Source organism: Pelobates fuscus, chromosome 4 (assembly GCF_036172605.1).
Source record: "Pelobates fuscus isolate aPelFus1 chromosome 4, aPelFus1.pri, whole genome shotgun sequence".
In the NCBI taxonomy this organism is placed as follows: domain Eukaryota; kingdom Metazoa; phylum Chordata; class Amphibia; order Anura; family Pelobatidae; genus Pelobates; species Pelobates fuscus.
The window spans coordinates 162,243,279-162,265,161 of record NC_086320.1 but is presented as its reverse complement, the minus strand read 5'-3'; positions in this window follow the sequence as shown (position 1 = coordinate 162,265,161).

Sequence of the window (21,883 nt, the reverse complement as noted above, 5' to 3'; positions counted from 1 at the left end):
CCCCATTACCAGGCAGGAAAAGTTTGGCAACAACTCAGTGGCGGAACACCTGGTGCTAGGCCCCCCTAGCGCTCTGGGCCCCGGTGCACAGTAGTTCTGTGACAGCTGGGAGTAACTTCTTTCCCTCTAAGATGTCCTTGCTACAAATGCTAATCACTCATTTATGTCCATTCATGCATTTCTTCATTCATTGATTCACATTTTACTATCTCTGTTTTCACTCTCACTTGACATTCTACGTCCTTGTAAAACAAATGTGCGTGAATTGACAGTGGCAGTATCTTTATGAATGGTAACCAATATCTACAAAACAAAGCACTAATAAAAGCAACTGATAACGCTGGTCATGAGAACATTTCGGCCTAGATACTCAATGAGCAGCTGTCAGAAGACACTGATATTAAAGGAAGTGCGAGCAAGCATTCTTCAGAGGTCAGCAGCACATCTGATAGTCTTTCCATTTGTTGCTGTCAAGCTGCTAGATGGGCTCTTCAACTATTCTGTCTAAGCACGGGCTATGGGAGGCATTTACTATGCAGGTAGTAACGTATTTTTTAATGTAATAATTTATTTATTTATAAAATATTTTACCAGGAAGGATACATTGAGATTTCTCTCGTAGTTAAGAATGTCCTGGGCCCACAAACACTGCATTGTTACAATATGTTACAATATAATAATACAACAAATAATATAATATGCAATATATGTATACATACACACATATATACATTTAACACATTAAAGGTAATAAATATATTCAACCATGACAGGTGCATTCTGTATTGGAGTATTATTATTTTTTATTTTGCCTAACAATCTGTGTTCTTTTTATGCTAATCTTTCCTTTTTATTTGTGTCTTTTTATTTTTTTATTTCGCACTCTATAATGGTAGAGATTTATCAAGGCTAAATAAATATAATTTGGGATGCAAAGTTCTTTGTGGTTTCCATGGTGATTGCTTCTTATTTATCACTTTGCACTAGACTTCCACCTGTTGATGCCTTGATAAATCTCCCCTAAAATGTTTTTGGTTTTTTTTAAAGTTACACTATGGGTACCCAGACCACTTCAGCTCATTGAAGTGGTCTGAGTGCAGTGTTAAACATTGCAGTTTTAGAGCAACAGCCACTAGAGGCGCTTAAGGAATTTTAGCGGTCTTTAGGTCACCTAATTGACGCTGGACCTCCTCAAGCTCTGCATGAGGACATCCAGCGTCATTGAAAACCCAAATGAAAGCATTGATTCTTGCTCTCGCCGCACATTACATAGTAATTTCACCCATTACATAGTTACATAGCTGAAAAGAGACTTGCGTCCATCAAGTTCAGCCTTCCTCACATATGTTTTTTGCTGTTGATCCAAAAGAAGGCATAAAAAAAAAAATAACCCAGTTTGAAGCACTTCAAATTTTGCAACAAGCTAGGAAAAAAAATTCTTCTTGACCCCAGAATGGCAGTCAGATTTATCCTTGGATCAAGCAGTTATTACCCTACATTGAAAGATTATATCCTTGAATATTCTGTTTTTGCAAGTATGCATCTAGTAGCTGTTTGAACATCTGTATGGACTCTGATGAAACCACTTCTTCAGGCAGAGAATTCCACATCCTGATTGTTCTTACAGTAAAAAAACCTTTCCTTTGCCTTAGACAAAATCTTCTTTCTTCTAGTCTAAATGCATGACCTCGTGTCCTATGTAAAGTCCTGTTTGTGAATAGATTTCCACACAATGGTTTGTATTGGCCTCGAATATATTTGTATAATGTTATCATATCCCCTCTCAGGCGACGTTTTTCTAAACTAAATAGGTTTAAATTTGTTAACCTTTCTTCATAGCTGATATGTTCCATTCCTTTTATTAATTTTGTAGCCCGCCTCTGCACTTTTTCTAGTGCCATAATATCCTTCTTTAGAACAGGTGCCCAAAATTGCACAGCATATTCAATGTGTGGTCTTACCAGTGATTTATAAAGAGGCAAAATGATATTCTCGTCCCGAGAATGAATGCCCTTTTTCATGCATGACAATACCCTACTGGCCTTGGCCACTGCTGATTGACATTGCACATTGTTGCATAGTTTGTTGTCTATAACAATTCCCAAGTCCTCTTCGTGTGTTGTTATCCCTAATTCGCTTCCATTAAGGGTATACGTTGCTTGTGTATTCTTTACGCCGAAGTGCATAACTTTGCATTTTTCAACATTAAATTTCATCTGCCATTTGAGTGCCCAGTCCTCCAGTCTATCTAAATCCCTCTGCAGCAAAGTAATATCTTGCTCACATTGTATTATTTTACAAAGTTTTGTGTCATCTGCAAACACTGAAACATGACTTTCAATGCTGTCTTCAAGATCATTTATAAACATGTTAAATAGAAGGGGTCCCAGAACAGACCCCTGAGGGACACCACTTGCCACCTCTGTCCAGCTTGAAAATTTACCATTAACGACAACTCTTTGTACTCTGTTTTTAAGCCAATGTTCTACCCAAGAACAAGCATTTTCATCTAGACCGATTTCCTTGAGTTTGAACACTAATCTGAACATGCGCATACCCCCCCCTGTGGAATGACCTCGGAGGAGGCGGAGCACCAACCCAGCGCCAAGGGAGATCAGCGTTGGAAACTGGTTAGTAAATAATGGGTTTTTAACCCTTTCTGGCAAGAGGACTGTGAGGGAGGTGGAAAGCCAGAGGGCACTATAGATTTAGGAATACAATTTTGTTTAACTTTGTACAACTTTGTATATCTTTGGTAATTCAGCCCAAGAAATCTTCCACACAACAATCAGTCTAAAAAGTTTAACTTAATTTGTACTGCATAATAAAAATGTACAATTAATTTAAGTATGTATATAAGTGAGATGTGAATGCAATAACATCCTGTTAGCAAAGCAGTTACTATGACTTTCATCAGTGATTTTACATTTAGTATAAACAGAATAAATATTTTAGAAACTAATTTAACAGCAATAAAGGCTTCACTCAGTCTAAGTATGGTGATCCTACTACTATTTAAACTATTTAAAGGAAAACTATAGGGTCAGGAACACAAACATTTATCCCTGACCCTATAGTGTTAAAACCACCATCTAGCCCCCTTTTCCCCTCTTGCCTACCTAAATATAGTAAAATCCTACTTGTATTCAAGTCTGAAGTTGCTGGCTTTGCCCCTGAACTGCCTGTGTCTGCTGACATTTTTAGAAATGGGGGTCTGAGCCAATCACAATGCTTCCCCATAGGATTGGCTGAGACTATCGAGGAGGCAGATCAGTGGCAGAGCCACCACAAGTCAAACACAGCTCTGGCCAGTTAGCATCTTCTCATAGAGATTCATTGGATCAATTAATCTCTATGAGGAAAGTTCAGTGTCTACATGCAGGGCCATCTTTAACGCGGGGCAAACGGAGGGCCCAAAGCAGCTGCCCCGTGGCTTCCGCCGCCCGCATTAAAAATAAAAAGTAAAAAGGTATTTCCCTAATGGGCCCGCGGTGCTGGTATTGCAGCTGCACCTGGGCCTGTACACTAAGGGGGCAACTGGGTAGTCCATACACTTAGGGCCACCCAGTAAACATGTTTCAGCAGGTGCCCGGTCGGCGCTGTGGCCCTTTAACAGCACGACTGGGCACCATACTTAACGGCTACATGGGAGGAAGTCACGACCGCGAATCACTTCCTCCCACCTCAAAGACAATGAGCCGCGCAGGAGGCTGAGACAGGATGCAGTGAGGAAGGGGAGCAAGGAGAGCCAGACCCCAACTCCCAACCACCCCAGCCAGCACACTGGACCCCAGGGAAGGTAGCCTCTTGCAAAGGTAGGAAACTGAAGAGTATCTGTCTGTGTGTGTGCCAGTATGTCTGTCTGTGTGTCTGTCAGTATGTTTGTCTGTGTGTGTGTCAGCATGTCTGTCTGTGTGTGTCAGTATGTCTGTGTGTGTGTCAGTATGTCTGTGTGGGTGTCAGTATGTATGTCTGTGTGTGTGTGTCAGTTTGTTTGTGTGTGTGTCAGTATGTATGTATGTATGTCTGTGTGTATGTCAGTATGTATGTCTGTGTGTGTCAGTTTGTCTGTGTGTGTGTCAGTATGTATGTATGTCTGTGTGTGTGTCAGTATGTCTGTGTGTGTGTGTTAGTTTGTCTGTGTTTGTCAGTATGTATGTATGTATGTATGTATGTGTGTGTGTCAGTATGTATGTCTGTGTGTGTCCATTTGCCTGTGTGTGTCAGTATGTATGTGTGTTTGTGTAAGTTTCAGTGTGTCTGTGTGTGTGTCTGTGTCAGTATGTATGTCTGTGTGTCAGTTTCTATGTCTGTGTCTGTCAGTATGTCTGTATGTGTCAGTATGTATGTCTGTCTGTGTGTCAGTTTGTCTGTCTGTGTGTGTGTCAGTATGTATGTCTGTGTGTGTGTCAGTATGTCTGTCACAGTGTGTCTGTGTGTGTCAGTATATCTGTTTGTGTGTGTCAGTTTGTGTGTGTGTGTGTCAGTGTGTGTATCTGTATGTTGTCAGTATGTATGTGTGTGTGCCAGTGTGAATACCTGTGCGTGTATCTGTGTCAGTGTATATCTGCGTATCTGTACGTAGTCAATGTGTGCATCTGCATTTGTCAGGTTATGTATCTATGTGTCTGTATGTTGTCAGTGTGTGTATCTTTGTTGACAGTGTGTGCATCTGTGTGTCTACATGTGTGTCAGGTTGTTCTTTTCTGTATGTGTGTGTGTCAGTGTGTGTAAATGTGTCTGTATAGCTGCATCTGTATGATTGTGTATATTTGTGTATCTGCAAGTGTTTTAGTGTGTCTGTGTGTGTATGTGTATCGCAGTGTGTGTGTGTGTGTGTTTGTGGCAGTGCATGTGTATATGTGCATACATCTCAGCATTCAAACGCCAACACTACACACAAATACACACCTGCATTCAAACTTCAACACTACATATAAACACACCTCTTTTTTAACCACCAAAATTATATTTAAACACCAGTGCATTCAAAAACCAACACTACACATAAATGCATGCTTGTATTCAAATGCCATCTCCACATACGAACACACCCCTACATTCACACAAACATACTCCATACAAAAACATGCTTACACTCAAACACACAAATACTGCTCAGTGCTAAATACAACCCTGCATGCATAGGAAAATGGTAGAGCCCCAGCTGTCAAAGCATTGTTGGAGTTGCACGACAGATGGGGATCTACATTTTGCCCCCTCTTGCCCCCAAAAAGTCATGCACCAGAGCCCTCTCTACTTTACGTCCGCCTCTGCGTTGGGGTGGGGGCTTGATTGCATTCCAGGGAGGGGGAGATGAGGGGGCCCAAGCAAATGTTTGCCCAGGGTCCAATCAATATTAAAGATGGCCCTGTCTACACACATAGGGTGGAGACACTGAATGGCAGTGCTGCTTATTGTGCAGTACTGCCCCAGGAAGCAGCTCTAGCAGCAATCTGAGGAGTGGCCAGTGGAGTTATCACTAGGCTGTAATGTAAACACTGCATTTTCTCTGAAAACACAGTGTTTACGGCAAAAAGCCTGAAGGGAATGATTCTACTCACCAGAACAAAAACAATAAGCTGTAGTTGTTCTGGTGACTATAGTGTCCCTTTAAGCCCCTACTTGAGGGATTTAGCAAATGTATTTAGAGTTCATGAATGAATTTTACATTTAGTATAAACAGAATAAATATTTTAGAAACTAATTTAACAGCAATAAAGGCTTCACTCAGTCTAAGTATGGTGATCCTACTACTATTTAAACTATTTAAAGGAAAACTATAGGGTCAAGAACACAAACATTTATCCCTGACCCTATAGTATTAAAACCCCCTTTTCCCCTCTTGCCTACCTAAATATAGTAAAATCCTACTTGTATTCAAGTCTGAAGTTGCTGGCTCTGCCCCTGAACTGCCTGTGTCTGCTGACATTTTTAGAAATGAGGGTCTGAGCCAATCACAATGCTTCCCCATAGGATTGGCTGAGACTGTCGAGGAGGCAGATCAGTGGCAGAGCCACCACAAGTCAAACACAGCTCTGGCCAGTTAGCATCTTCTCATAGAGATTCATTGGATCAATTAATCTCTATGAGGAAAGTTCAGTGTCTACATGCAGGGCCATCTTTAACGCGGGGCAAACGGAGGGCCTAAAATATATAACTAATTTTAGATTTATCCACTGCCATGTATTTTGGAAATGAGAAAGCTTATAAAAAGCTCTAATTCGGGGGGCGTGGCTAGCCGCGGAGCTTAATGGACGCTTTCTAATCTCGCTCCTCCGGACCCGGGCACAATCCACAGCGATCGGAGGTATTTACCTACCATGGGCAACCCTAAACGAGAACATCAGTCCCAGGGGCAATCCGGGAAAACACCCACCGCTAAATCGAGCTCACTGGCCAGATACTTTAAAGAAAATCCGGACGGCGAGACAGAGGCCGCGGCCGGGACTCTCAAAATAAATGGCGGAGACAGAATCTCTCCCGGACTTACAGCCACGAAGCCCGCAGGTATCAGAATGTTCACTAATCTCACTGGAAACCACCACTAATAATGAACTAGACATCAGAGAACTGATAAGAAACTTACCCTCAAAGTCTGACCTCCAACACATGATGAGTAAGCTGGAGGCCTCCTTCCACTCCAAAATGGAGGCGATGGGCTCTGACGTCCAACAGCTTCACCTCCAGGCCACGGACCTAGAAGAGGAGAGAGACATCATGCAAGCCCAAATTATTAATATAACATCAACAATGGAAGCTCACACACAATACATGGCAGCAACCCAGCGGCACCTAAATGACCTGGATAACCGCAGCCGCAGGAATAACCTGCACATAAGGGGTCTGCCAGAGACTCAAGACGAAAACTTGATGACTATGCTCACTGAACTATTCAATCCAATCTTGGGCGAACCAAGTGATAACCAGATCCTGATGGATAGAGCACACCGTTCTCTCCGCCCTAGGGGACTATCCCAAGACACCCCAAGGGATGCAATCTGCTGAATACACTACTTTACTATTAAAGACTCAATACTGAAAGCACTAAGGGACACTACGCAACCATTGCTCTTCCATGGCAACCCCATACAAATATACCCAGACCTATCCTGGTACACACTTCAGGCGAGAAGGGCTCTCAAACCCATAACGGAACTTCTCCGAAATAGGAACATAAAATACAGATGGGGATTCCCCTTCGCCTTGGTGGTGACAAACAAGGGAAACACCATTTCTATTACCACGCCTCTGGATGTCCCGCTGTTACTCAGAGCCCTTGATCTCCCAAACACGCCGATCATAGACTGGAACTCACCTCTGCCTAACCAAAATATCTCTCAAACATCACAACACCAGAAATGGCTCACACCAGCCAAAAATCTTAGAAATGACCAAGGGTTTCGCTCCCCTCCTTTGAGACGAAACGGACCGCAAGACAACCGAAGCCACCAAAGACTTATACCCACGGAATGAGATCTCTGCATCCAGCAATTCTCAAGCGACGGACACTGTCTATGTTCACACACCTCTCTACAAGACAACCTACCTGATCCACTACTTGCCTTAGAGTTCAAACCAGAATGCCTAAGAAAATACCACATCGAGGTGGCAACCCACTAAACCATCGGACATTAACTCTGCCGCCGGAACTATTGAACTTGGGACTTTTATGCCTCTCTCCTATAATACAGATCATCGAATACTTCTCTCTCTGAAAAGCAGTTAAATTCTCCAGTAGGTCGTATATTAGGGATCTAGTCTTTGACACACTGTATCCCACTCCTAGCCGAACCAGTAGACACGTATATGCAGCACTCACCTGACAATTGTAAAACTCCCTATTGCACACGAGAGATCCAAGTACTATTATTATGTAACGTTAACTCTCCCAACAGAATAGGCTCTATATCTTCCTTAATGCCTTACCTAAGATCGCTCAGGTTAAGGGGCCTAACAGAGATAGCCTTTCCCCATTGCACGGGAGAACCGTTAACTATAAATAAAAAACAAACAAAAAACAAAACAAAAAAACACAAAACAATTAATCTAGGTAAACTTGGTGAGGGTGTGCACTATGGATAGTTATCCACCTCGTTATAATCCCGCTTACCCCCTACTCCCTGCCCACCTGCACACATGAGTGCTCGGAATCTACATATCCTCCTGAAGGAGAAGTGCACTTTTGGCATCGATAAGCCCCGGGTCCCAGGCTTATGCCATAGCGCACAACCCCGAAAGACTCACGGTTCCTTCTCTAGCGTCGAGAGCGAACTTGACTCCCACTTTGGGGAGCTATCACCCCTACTATTTCCCTCACTACACCCCAAACCACTAACTGTATCCCCTACCATTCCCTCCCCCTTCCCCTCCTCCAATTCCTACCCATCGATAGAACTTGTTCACTATCCATTGCCCAGGAGACAGGGCAACATTTATTGGTAAGGTATAATCATATAAGTGAATCTTCTTATAACTACTGCAAACCACTCTAATACCTATAGTAGTGTGTTAGGGCATTTCCAGAACTGTGTTATACAACCTTATCTACCTTTTTATGTATATTTGTTATTGATGTTTCTGTTCAAACATTCTTCTTGATCACAGAGCGTATCCCATAGTACCGGGAACCATCGACTAACAAAGCAACTAAGCAGCAAGCTTCAACACGACCTTGACCTGAACAACGACCTGACGACCAAACAACGCGACGTGACCAACAGGTGACTAAACAAGCTTACACTACCCGCATCTAGACACACTCATTACCAGAATCACGCTTAATCCTTCCCTGACTCTCTACCAAATAACTTCTCACGCCCCCACCACAATATTTACGACCACATTGCAACACCGGATTGAGGTCTGCCCCGCCAACCAACCACTCCTGAACCACTGTACCTCGAGTCACAAACAAAGCACTAAACAATACTTACCGAAATCCCACACCTCATTATGTAATCCTTAACGATCCATACGCAAAACGCAAGAGGCTTAAACACCCCTGAAAAAAGATCAATGGCCCTATCAGATTTCCGGAGACATAAAGCACAGATAGTTTTCATTCAGGAAACTCACTTTCGTAAGGGCTCGTCCCCTAAACTCCAGAACAGAGACTACCCAAAATGTTACTTCAGTAACTACACTGAAGCAAAGGCTAGAGAGGAGTGGATATACTAACAAGCCGCCAGACACAATTTGCATACCAAGACCGGCAGGGAGATTTATATTTGTTAAAGGAAAAATTGGAAACACCCAAATTACCTTGGCCAATGTCTAACTACCTAATAAAAAACAAAACAAAACCCTCAGAAAAATCCTACACAAACTTTCCACCTTCCAAGAGGGAATATTGATCATAGGGGGAGATCTCAAAATTTTCCTAGATAGCCAACTGGACACCACAACCTCCTCGCAGAACTACCAATCACAAACATGAACGCAAATAAAAAAAACCTTCTATAACGCCCAACTGTACGACAGCTGGAGAGCCATACATCCTTCAGACAAAGATTACTCTTTCTATTCTTCCCCAACAGGTACTTACACCCGCATTGACACCCTCTTCTTACAACATAGATTCCTCCCTCTAGTAAAATCAGCAAAATACGGTCCTATCACATGGTCAGACCATGCCCCACTGACACTCAGACTGTCTGTTCCCACTATGCCCAATCCAACCACACAATGGAAACTTAATGATTTACTATTAAATAATAAGGAGACCATCAAACACATAAGGCTGGCAGCTACCAACTATTTTAGGGAAAACACGCAACCGGACACAACACCAATTCTGACATGGGAAGCCCATAAGGCTGTTCTCAGAGGAGAATTAATTAAATTAGCTTCAACCTTGAAACGTACGAGAGAACAAAATATCGCTCGTCTCACCCAAGAAATTAAATCTCTAGAAGCCAAACATCACAACACTCCCTCCTTGGAGGAATACAAAACACTATTAGCTAAACGTACGGAACTCACGAACATACTACAACTACACGCTAAACGTAAACTGTCTCTAACAAAACATACCTACTATACCCAAGGAGGTAAGGCAGGAAAACTTTTAGCATTATCACTACAGAAGGAAAGGCAATCTTTCTTTATTTTTGAAATAAAGCGGAAAGATGGCACATTAATGTGTCATATGTCAGAAATAATTAAGGCATTCCACAAATTCTACACAAACCTTTACAATTTGTCAAAAAAACCACCATCCACGGAAGGCATTCTGAACTTCCTAAAACCAAGGATCAAACGCATCCTACCGCCTAACGAGACAGCGTTCCTCGATGACCCTATTACACTGGAGGAATTCCGAAATACAGTTAAAACTCTTCCCCTTGGCAAGAGTCCAGGCCCGGACAGCTACACGGGAAAATATTATAAATTAATGTCCCACATCCTAGCCCAACCATTTATAGATGCCTTTAACACTCAAAAACTCACATCTCACATTCCTAGATCAGCACTAGAAGCGACGATCACGTTAATTCCAAAGCCGGGAAAAGATCCTACTTCGTGTGGCAGTTATAGGCCCATCTGGCTTATAAATATTGATTTAAAAATATTAACAAAAATAATGGCCACCAGATTAAAACCCTTTCTGCCAGACCTCATACACCAGGACCAAGCGGGCTTTGTCCCGGGCAGGGAAGCTAAAAACAATACCACAAAAATTATAAATCTTATCCACTGGGCCCACACACATAGAATTAATAGTGCCTTTGGCCAAATAAATAAGCAAATAAGGCCTTTGATAGGGTCAACTGGGCACTCTTGAAACACACAATGCAACACCTAGGATTTGGCCTGCGTTGGCAGGAATGGCTAAACACCATGTACTCTCTCCCCACAGCCCGCTTAAAAATCAACGGGCAACTATCCCCCCCAGTAACCATCTCAAATGGGACACGACAGGGGTGCCCTCTCTCGCCTCTACTCTTCATTTTAGTTTTGGAACCCTTCCTCCAGGGGATCAGGGACAATAAACACATTCGAGGGCTAACAATTACTAAACAAGAATATAAGGTCACAGCTTTCACGGATGACCTCCTCTTTACGATCTCGAACCCGATCTCGACAATACCTTCAATCCTAGCGGAAATGAAGACTTATGGTGAAATCTCCTACTTTCAAGCTAACCTAACCAAATGCGATCTCCTACCTATATACACGACTAACGCCCTTAATATACAACTTAAAACCAGATTTGCCTTTACATGGGCTCCCACGTCCATTAAATACTTAGGAGTACACAAGTGACACCGGACCACTATATCTTCCTCCTAGCCCCACATGGACTCGCAAAAGCTGAAACCCTCCTTTTCAACCACTTAGCCATGGCAGCCTCTCAATTGATACCTAAACCATGGAAACAACAAAAAACCCTGTCAATCAGTGAGTGGTTTTCGAGAGTAGAGGACATTAAGCAGATGGAAGCACTTACACATGCTAAACAAGGAAACTATGGGAAATTCACTAAGATATGGGAACCATGGGACGCCTTCATTACACCCAAGACACCCTCATGAATCCAACTTAGGCTGGAAATGATAATACAACCAAACGACCGGGTCGACCAGACTCGTCTCCACCTGACGTACAGAAAGAATGTTAAAATCCGACATCCAAGACAGACATCCATAACAGACTGTTACGTACCCAACACGACTGGACGCTTACAGCAAGCTTGGCCTGAACTCTCCCCGTCAGTAACAGGAGCTTGTTGCTACAACTCAATAAGGGGACGATGAGGCATGTAATAAATACGTCCGTTACAGTGGACAAACGTACATATGTGAGCTCGACTGCATTAGCTCTGCTGATTCAATACCGTCGACGTAATCCTGTTTAGATTTTAATGCGTTACAAATCTAGCAATGTTAAGACCATAACTATTCTCTGACACACTGTACCTACATGCTGAACCTTACAGAGGAATTTAACATCCGCTAATTGGAACCTGTTATTTGTTACTTAAATTTTCAATGTTACCTTGCCGCAAGTACTGTACCCTTGCGCTACCAATGTCAATTCATAATTGTAAAAAACAATAAAAACCTTAAATAATAAAAAAGCTCTAATTCTCATTAAACATAACTATGACAATCCAAGGATAATCTTCCCAAATCCACAGCTTCGGATAGTAGTTACAGCAAGAGTTTCTTTTTTGTGTTAGACCATTTTTACTTGACATTTTATCCAAATCAGCTTTAACAATTAAAAATATTTGTTTTCCTATCTGTCACAGATTATATATGGCACATTTTTCACAAGAAAACAAATGTATAATTCAGGCAGACAGAAATTGTCTTGAGTGGTGAATCACCTCAACATTTGCATTCCGTAAATACTAACTCATTCATAATATGTGAGGTCATCTTTCCCAGGAAAGCTTAGTTTCCATTCTAGGGAATGATAGGGTTTAAAAAAAAAAAGGTAAACCATTGCTTAAAAATGTATTCTATTAGTCATACACAATAATTGCTGAATAATCCATCATGAATGTTTTTGTTTTAAGGGTTAATGCAAACATGGATGCAGTTTGAAAGTGTTTTTAGGTAATAATCTTCAGTGAGGTTTCCCTTGTAGACTTTATTGTTGCCCGGATCTAGACAAATATAATAGACAACATTACTAGAGAACATAGTGTAGTATTTCTTCACTGTAGTGAATGAGAACCTATTTAATGATCGTACAAGACGTTTTCCAAATGGAATTAGAACAATTAAAGTAGATGTTTAAGCAATTAGCACTTCAGCACAGCCATCAGCTGACACCTCCAGTAACTGAATACTGGCTAAACCTGGTATGAGTTAATATGGTAAAACAGAAGTATAAACTTCCCTTTTATCAGATCGTCTTAGACCAGATGGGCCGCAGACGGCAAGGTAGGCTTGTGTCAGGAGTGACTCGGTAGCATTGACAGATTACCACTGAATGCCACCGAGTCACTCCTGACACAAACCCACTACAGTGCTCAGTGCCAGATTTACAAATCAGGTGTAGGTACAAATTCAAAAAAGCCCCAAACTCACCCCCATGCACTCCTTCAGAAAAAATAAATAAAAGGTAAATAAAGTGAGTTTAATGGATTTATTAACTGGACACTGCACTCCATCTAAAAAAAAAATATTGATATTTGGCAACAGCATATGCATATACACTGATCAGCCACAACATTAAAACCACCTGTCTAATATCGTATAGGTACTCCTCATGCTGCCAAAAAAGCTCTGATGGGTCAAGGCATGGACTCCACATGGCTTTTGAACATGCCTGTGGTATCTGGCACCAGGACATTAGCAGTAGATTCGTTTAGTCCTATAAGTTATGAGGTGGGGCCTCTATGGATCAGTTTTGTTGTTGCAGCACATCCCACAGATGCTCAATCAAATTGAGATCTGGGAACTTTAAAGACCAAAGCAGTACCTTGAACTCTTTGCCATGTTCTTCAAAGCAGTATATATAATCCTGGTGAAAGAGGTCACTGCCTTCAGGAAACACAATTGCAATGAAGAGGTGTACATGTTTTTCAACAATCTCTAGGTAGATGATACATGTCAATGTAACATCCACATGAATGCCAGGACCAAATGTTTCCCAGCATAACACTGCCAAGAGCATAACACTACCTCTACCAGCCTGCCTTCTTCCCATAGTACATCCTGCTGCCATCTCTTCTCCAGGTAAACGAAACACACCCGACCATCCACCTGATCTAAAATTCATCAGATCAGACAAACTCCTTCCATTGCTTCTTGGTCCAGTTCTGACGTTCACATGCCTATTGAAGGATAGGGGTCATCATGGGTACTCTGATTGATCTGCAGCTACGCAGCCCCATATACACTGGGTGTTTTGACATCTTTCTATCATGGGCAGCTTTAAGTATATCAGCAATTGAGCTACATGTGGAACTAAAGAAAATGTATATTTAGGGGTTGTATTTAGCCTTAGGGAATGGGGGTGTTTAGGGCATGTGGAGTCTAAAAATGTATTCACTCTATTATGTCTTCTGTAGTCCAGCAGTATTAGATGTTATACAGTGAGCATTACTCAATGCAGTCCCTGCTCATCGTGTAATTAATTTCCTCTGTGAGAGACTGTTAGTGGAAATTGTTAAAATGCTTGTACTAATAACTAAATTTTTCATAAATCTTTTAATCATCATCACTACTTTCTACTACTACTGGATTACTCTAGGTTTGTGGCAGTGGCAATCCATACTGACACTTTATCCAGAATCAGCATACCAGTTCCGTGCCACTTGGGTGTAAACGTCACTGTAATATTTAGTCAGCAGTTGAACAAGATAATATTGAACCATCTCTATTTGCTCTTGTGTTATGTATGATACAAGAAAGCTCCAATAATATCTGAAAATCTATTGATTTGACCCTATAGTAGCACAATGCCATTTTTATCTCTGGAGTTGAGCAAAGGACTCTGAAAAACTTGAGTGAAATAAACTCCCCCCCCAATACATACACACACACACTATAAAAAAACTATATATATCTTTAAGGTCAAAGGCCTGTATTTGTGGGAGGAGTTTATCCTATAAAAACCCTATGTGTCCTGATGAAAGCTCCAAACGGGAGCTGAAACGTTGACCCTCTGGATTGATTTACAATAAACCAACGATCTTTGGAAGACCTAGAGTGCCGGTATTATATTTATTTTTGTATATATATATATATATATATATATATATATATATATATATATATATATATATATATATATATTTATATACATATATATATATATATATATATATATATATTTAGTAACCAATTACTTATACTAATTTTGTTTTCTACAGTATTGCTACTCTTCCAGTTCGTATGTTCATCACTAATCTATCTCTAGGCTATCCCAAATTACTTTTTCAGGCCAACATTGGCTTACGTATCTGGCTGTTACCTGCCACCAAGTGTCGTTATGCTTGACCCAGAACCGGTCCACAATACACATACATTTGAGAGTTTCATCGTTATTAGAATTGTGATATATGTAACTCAAAAGCTGGAATAGTTTAATTTTCACATGCTATATGCTGTCAAGAATATTCATGCCACCTGGTTTAGCTCTAGTGCTTTTACTAATCTTCTTTTTTCAACAGCATTACTCCAATTGACAACTGTATTAACCCCTCAATTGTTTTGGCAAGGTATATGTTGGTTTCTCACTCATATGTTTAAACTTTTTTACCTTGGCCCATGTAAGGCTCATGTGCCTGGCGGATTCACGCTTTTCAATGTACACCGTATTTCTCCTGTTTCACAACTTTTTTCCCGGTATTTCAAGTTGGACCTTTAGTGGTCTCCCATCGGATGATGTTACCAAGTCTCTCTGTCCATTATTATTATTCCTGTTATAGGTACGTCATCCTTTTCTTGCAATTACATTTATTATGTTGGTTCAATCGTTCAAGGCATCACTTGGCCTTATCATCCCTATTGGGTATGTACTAAAACCCACATGCTTACTCGTTTATACGCCCCTTATTCCTGGGTTGACTAGGGGCCTGACTCTTTATGCTTGACGCACACATGGTCCATCTTATGCATACGTTCAAAAGTTTTCATCAATTATGATTCATATACATTTACGTTCTTTTTTTTATGTATTTCTGTCTAGGGGTTATTGACTTCTCTCATGTTATCTGTTACTTCTGTTTGGAAGTTCTTCACCACACTCAGGCAGATTGAATTTGGTAAGTTGTTGTCCTTAATCTTCACAGGTATACTCTATTCTCTTATTCTGGTTATAAATATCCGATTTTATATAGTTCACATACAATATATTACTCATAGATCACAGTCAGGATCTTCCCTTACAATCGAGATACACTCACCATCTATTACTTAAGGGTATGTGGAGTTATAACCTTCTTTTTCTTCTTAACTATTCATATTCCATGGTTAATTGGCTGACTTACTTCTGTAGGTGTGTACTTTTCCAGGTTCTCTCTTAGAGACTATCTTGTCTACCAAAGTACGTACGTTAACTTACGTTATGAGTCAAGCCCCCGCCTAGGGACAAAGAACTGGCTGTTAAGGTCAGGTTCTGGCCCTTACTAAACTTTACTTACGGACCAGAGATGCCAACTCCCCACCTCAACATGGAGGCTCCATTGTCCAATAGGCCAACGTCATAGTTATAGCCTTGCATACCTTTCTAAAGAGTCATAGTCAGATCCTTACCTGTCACGGCCAAACATTTTGAATCTTTTAGTGTCACCAAGAGGCCATCACCCCACCACATCGCATAGTGGCCACAAGCCCCTTAAGCCAAATCATAGATAGAGCCTCTCACTGCTGCTTGACAATTAGCAGGGCCTCATCTGCCATGGGGTAGTTAATGTTTTCGCCATTCGGCACTAGTTAGCAAGCTAGTTCTGGATATGTGATATGATTTCCCCAGGTTACTATTAAGTATTGTTACTCATTACATTTTTCTTTCTAACATGTCTCAAGAATCAGGTCATGGAGATGATCTGTTTCTCCCTAGCACCTCAGCTAGGACCTGCAACCCTGTCAGACCCGGTGCTCCAGTGGTATCACCTGTCCCCACTACTCTAGGTTACCTGAGTTCTTGGACTATCCCCAAACTGGAAGCAAACTGCGCCATAGATGTAACCCCTTTCCGGCACAGTTACTATTCGCTCAGTCCAATGACCCCAGGCCCCACACGAGCTTGCAAGGGGGTAGCACTGACAGCCTGGGAGAAGTGCAGGAAAACCAACATCTCGAATGCCTTCAAATTACTACCAATCCACCCGTCCCTATGGCACATTCATGGCATCAAGTGGAGAGACAATTACTACTTAGCAATCAGGTTTACCTTAGTGCATATCATCAAGATACTAAGGAGATGGAAATCCTCAATCTATAACACATACATCCCAAACCTGAGGAGGAACTTAGGAAACTAAACATAAATTGTGTTTTCCTGTTATACCTTTTTGCACTTTTTTATTTACAGGCCTACCCATACGTTGGTTTTGGCACACCACAATCGACTTATCATCACCACTAATTGATACATACTACTATCATGTTTCCGACCACAAGTTTAAGGTCAAAGGCCTGTATATGTTGGAGGGGTTTATGTAATGAACCCCATGCACTCTGTATTGTACTTTCTTTTGCACTCTCCCAAAGTCCTGTAAGGTTGTGTGATTTATAGTTCTTTCGTATCGTACCTCTGTTCGTACTCTCCCGTAATCAAGCAAGGTTGTGCGAAATATAGATCTTCGTTGTTCGCATACCCAAACATCAGTCAAGACTTGATGAAGGGTACAACAGGAATGTTTTATTATGGCCAGATGGAACACTTTTATACACAGACCCCCAGCAGGGGTCTCAAGCAAAAACATAGGTTAAACTCGCCCAGGCGTCTCTGTGTCTGGGAGATAAGTGCGTCTACTTTATTTAAACTAATTATCTCCCAGGCACTAGAGGTACAGTGAATAAAACATAAAACACCCCAAAACATACATGATTTTAATAGGAACCCCCACAAATCCTATATCCTCGGATAGCCTGGATCTGAGCACCCAAATTGTCTAAATAGCGCTTAGATCGCATGAATATAGCCGAAATGCTACCGAGGTAAAGTTTTGACCGACCACATACTTGGTGTCTGCCCAAATTAGTTCCAGAAGAAAATTGGTAGTGGTCGGTCACTTTCGGGAGTTCCAAAACAAATAAAATACCAAACGGTTACCCTGGCTCATAGGTAGCGATTGTTCATATCGTTTGTGTGACCAAGCACCGCTGCCTGCATTCGGAAGACAAGAATGCCACCATTTTCCAGAACACGTGTCTTTTGGTTATACCAATGGGGGCCGTCCAGAGAGAGCACTTAACTTTGTGGTTACTTTGAGGATAATGAGCCAAGGGGTGGACTACCGAACCCAAGGGATAGAACTGGGGCTTAGAAAAATAACAGAGTTTCAGGACAGTTTGTCACAGTTTATCCTGTAAAAACCCTATCCCCCTTCTTACCTGGGTCATTTCATTTCAGGTCATCCCACCCATCTCACCCCTCATTTATGTATTCCATTCTTCTCCTTGGCCATCTTATATTTACAGGCCTACAAGTATGATTGTTTCGGCACACCACAACCAACTTATCACCACCGCTACTATCATATTTCCGACCACAAATATATCTAAAAAAAGAAAAATGGTATGTGTATATATATATATATATATATATATATATACTTTGTTTCCTCCAGTGTTGACAATAGTATTTTGCTTTTTTAATTCAGTACATTGTCATTTTGCTACTAGTATTGAATACCTTTTACATGCTCCACTTAATTTGTACTTATTTAAAATAGTACTTGAATGAATATAACTATTTGTGATCTCAGTGATTATGTGTTTTCCGTTAAGCATGTATCATAATCCTATCTCATGGAACAACCACACCGGATGGTTAATAAAATGTCACCAGATAGGGAGCCAGATGAACTGAAATTGGACCTAATTATGAAACATGACATCTGCTTTTTGCTCTCGAGCCCCTGACGTCAATGTATTTTCCATTTAATGGTTTATTTTTATTTTTAATGCAGCAAGGTGACTTTGGCATTATCAGTCAGTCATATACCACCTATAATTAGACACAAAAATGACTTCAGTAATTAAGTTAGTAAAATCCACAGTGGATCTAAAATTTGATCTCTTTCTGCCTATGTTTTAAACATTAAAGGTCTGTAGTATTAATACAAATAGCATATCATTGTCTGCATTTCAATTTATAATGTTGCTAGCTATTTTAATTATGATGCAGCACTGACTCCAGCTTACCTAGCTATGGATGCATGATACCTTTTAAATGTATTTTTAGAGATTCTGTCATCACTTCCACACTACATTTATGGTAGTCCTTTCATTCGCTGTTAATGTGTTCTAATTGCATGTAGTGGGCTGTGCTTAATGAAGGGAGCAATGAATGCTATGTTTACACAGCAGAGAATGACTGTCTCAGTTAAAGTGACAGTAAACACATATATAATGTCATTAGTCTTTTGTCTATGCATGGTCCTATATCCTGTGTTCTGCAAGCTAGACAGATGAAGAAAAGGTCAAGGTGAAATGTACTTTTCTGTCAAGGCTACAGGTAACTGGACATTATCAAGAAAAACAGTGTGAATGTTCATTAATTAAACTATGCAATATGCTTAAATGATAACTGAATGCTAAACAGTGCTTTACATTTTTAATTATAACAGCAAATAAGAAACAATCAACTACAACTCTTAACAAAAAAATAGAGGTTATTGAGCACCATGGTCGAAAAAGGCTTATAATCTAAAGGAGGTGATGTATAAAAACACAAGAGGAACAACAATGCAATGTAGAGGAAAATTCAGCAAGTGACTGAGCTTTGCAAAGAGTTTGAAGAGTGTGATTGTTCTGATGTGTGAATCCTGCATTAGAGGAACACTATCGGGTCAGGAATACAAATGAGTTAAAAACACTATATAGCCTTCAGCCCCTCTTTTCCCCCTTTAAAGGCATTTTACTTACCTTTCTTCAAGCACCACGCAGGTCCACCGGTGCTGGCCAGGGCCTGATCCGCCCCCTTGGCTGAGATAATCAGAACTGACTATCTCAGCCAATCCAATGCTTTCCTATGCTTTCCCAAACAACCCACTGGTTCATTGAATCAACCACCATTTGAATCAATGCATCTCTGTGGGGAAAGTTCAGCGTCTATTGAACAGTGCTGTGCACCCATCTGAATGTAAACACTGCTTTTTCTCTGAAAAGACAGTGTTTACAGCAAAAGGCCTGCAGGGATTGACTATATTCACCAGAATAATTACATTAAGCTGTGGTTGTTCTGGTGACTTTAGTGTCCCTTTAAGCTGCTGTGATTTACTGAAGCATGTTAGTTAGGATGTCTAATGCCTCGTTTCCACTGAGCGGAACAGGTCGGGTTGGTACAATTTGGAAGGGTTAGAATGGTCCAGCCTATTCAGGTGAGCATTTCCACTGCAAGTCGGACCGCCAGGGGCCATGCGGGGTTTAGACCAAATGCCTAGCGTGTCATTTGTTGTGAGCATTGAGGTTTTCCTGTCCGCCAATCAATGGATTGTATAGTGTGACGCTAGTAGCTCCGCCCTAACCGTACCGTACCATTTCCTATGGACCTTCATCTGAAGGGGGACCAGGAATGGTGCGGTGCGGTTTGGTTGAATGGGCCACTTTCATAATGGAAACACTCAAAATAGCGTACCGTACCGAACCGACCAGAACCGTTCCGCTCAGTGGAAACGAGGCATAAGTGTTCCACTTTATGTTACTGTGGTTGTTTTTTTTTTTATTCTTTATTTTTTTGCGCAGGTGAGTACATATATATCAGTAAAACGCCACAACAGCGTACAAGTAGGTGTAAACAAGTGAAACAGTGGCAGAAAACAAGTGCGCCTTTTCATTTTGTGGGTACAAACTTTGCAGAATTACAGTTACAGTAGGAGGAATGGAAGATGGTGCTTCGGAAGGTCCAAGATTATACTATCTATGTGATGATTAGTAATGAGTCGCTAGCATTAGTATAGACGGGACTTGGCTTCTTGTGTCAAGCGGGTTTGGTGACTAGGATTTACTTACAGCAGTACAACTTGGCATGTGGTAGTGTGAACAGGTAGTCTGACCTTGTGTGTCTAGTGTCTAAGCTTATATAAGCACCCCGTGGCAGTTAAAAGTTTAAGTGCTGGCATTTCAGGATTATGTCTGTTACAACTGGTATGTCTTATGTAATAGCTAGGGGTCGCTTAAAATTTTAGTTGTGTTGTGGGCATCATATAACAAAATCTACATAAAAAATAGGTGAAGCCAACATTCCCGTCCTGCGTACAGCGGTCTCCCTAAACTAGCGCCGTCAGAGCAGTAGACGGGTAATATATACGACAGACACAACGATGGAAGGCTAGATACAATATTGACATCAACATGACTATCAGTGTCAACATGTAATCAAAACACTAGAAGTCCGGCTAGATAGGACAGGCAAAAAGTAAAGACTCCACCATAAAAAGAAGGATTCCAGCTCGTCAGGTATGCATCACTCTTCTTGATGTGGAGTCAAGTGTCAACGCACGGTATTACCAGCAGATTGTGCACTTTGTTTTGGTTAGGCAGTTAACATGCAGTAATAACAGGGAAAGTGTATGCAATAGATTGTTAGTTCAGAGCATCATTCGGTTGAAAAATTATAGGTAGTAAAACAAGTAACATAAATGAACATTTTCCCCCAACGGGGTGAGAACTTCTAACCTCAGGTTCATATAGGCAATGTTTGAGGGTTAATGTCAAGGTAGGTAAAGCTATGGGAGCGTAGGGCTCCGGGGTTCTCCCCCATTTTTTCGACAGGCAGCTCCTTAGCATTTCTGGCGGGATACAAAGGGTGTGTGTGGCAAGTCCAGCCAAGAATCAGGTTCCGGTGGCAATGGTGAGTAAATGAAGTCGCCACTCTCGGGCCGCGTCCAGGTGGCCGGGGGTAGCAATGTTTGCCGGGATAGCAATGTCCCTGTGTCTAGGTTCAGGTCGTGATTGTTGCATATGATGCCGTTGGTGGGCGACGTGGCACGAACTCTGGAGCTCCGGCTGCATCTCTGCCAAAGGAGTGCCCCTGGCCGGGCGATGTCCCGGGTTCTGTAGGTGAGATCCCCGGAAGGTTGAGTTTATGTAGGGCCTCCGCGGCCTCGTGGGAGTCCCGGATGACATGGGAAGTTTGTCCGACGGTGGCTTGGAGCGTGCGGCCTGGTCCCCACCGGTACTTAATTTGGTGTTGTCTCAGTACCGCGGTAAATTGGCGCAGGGACCTTCTCCAAGCTAGAGTCCCGCTA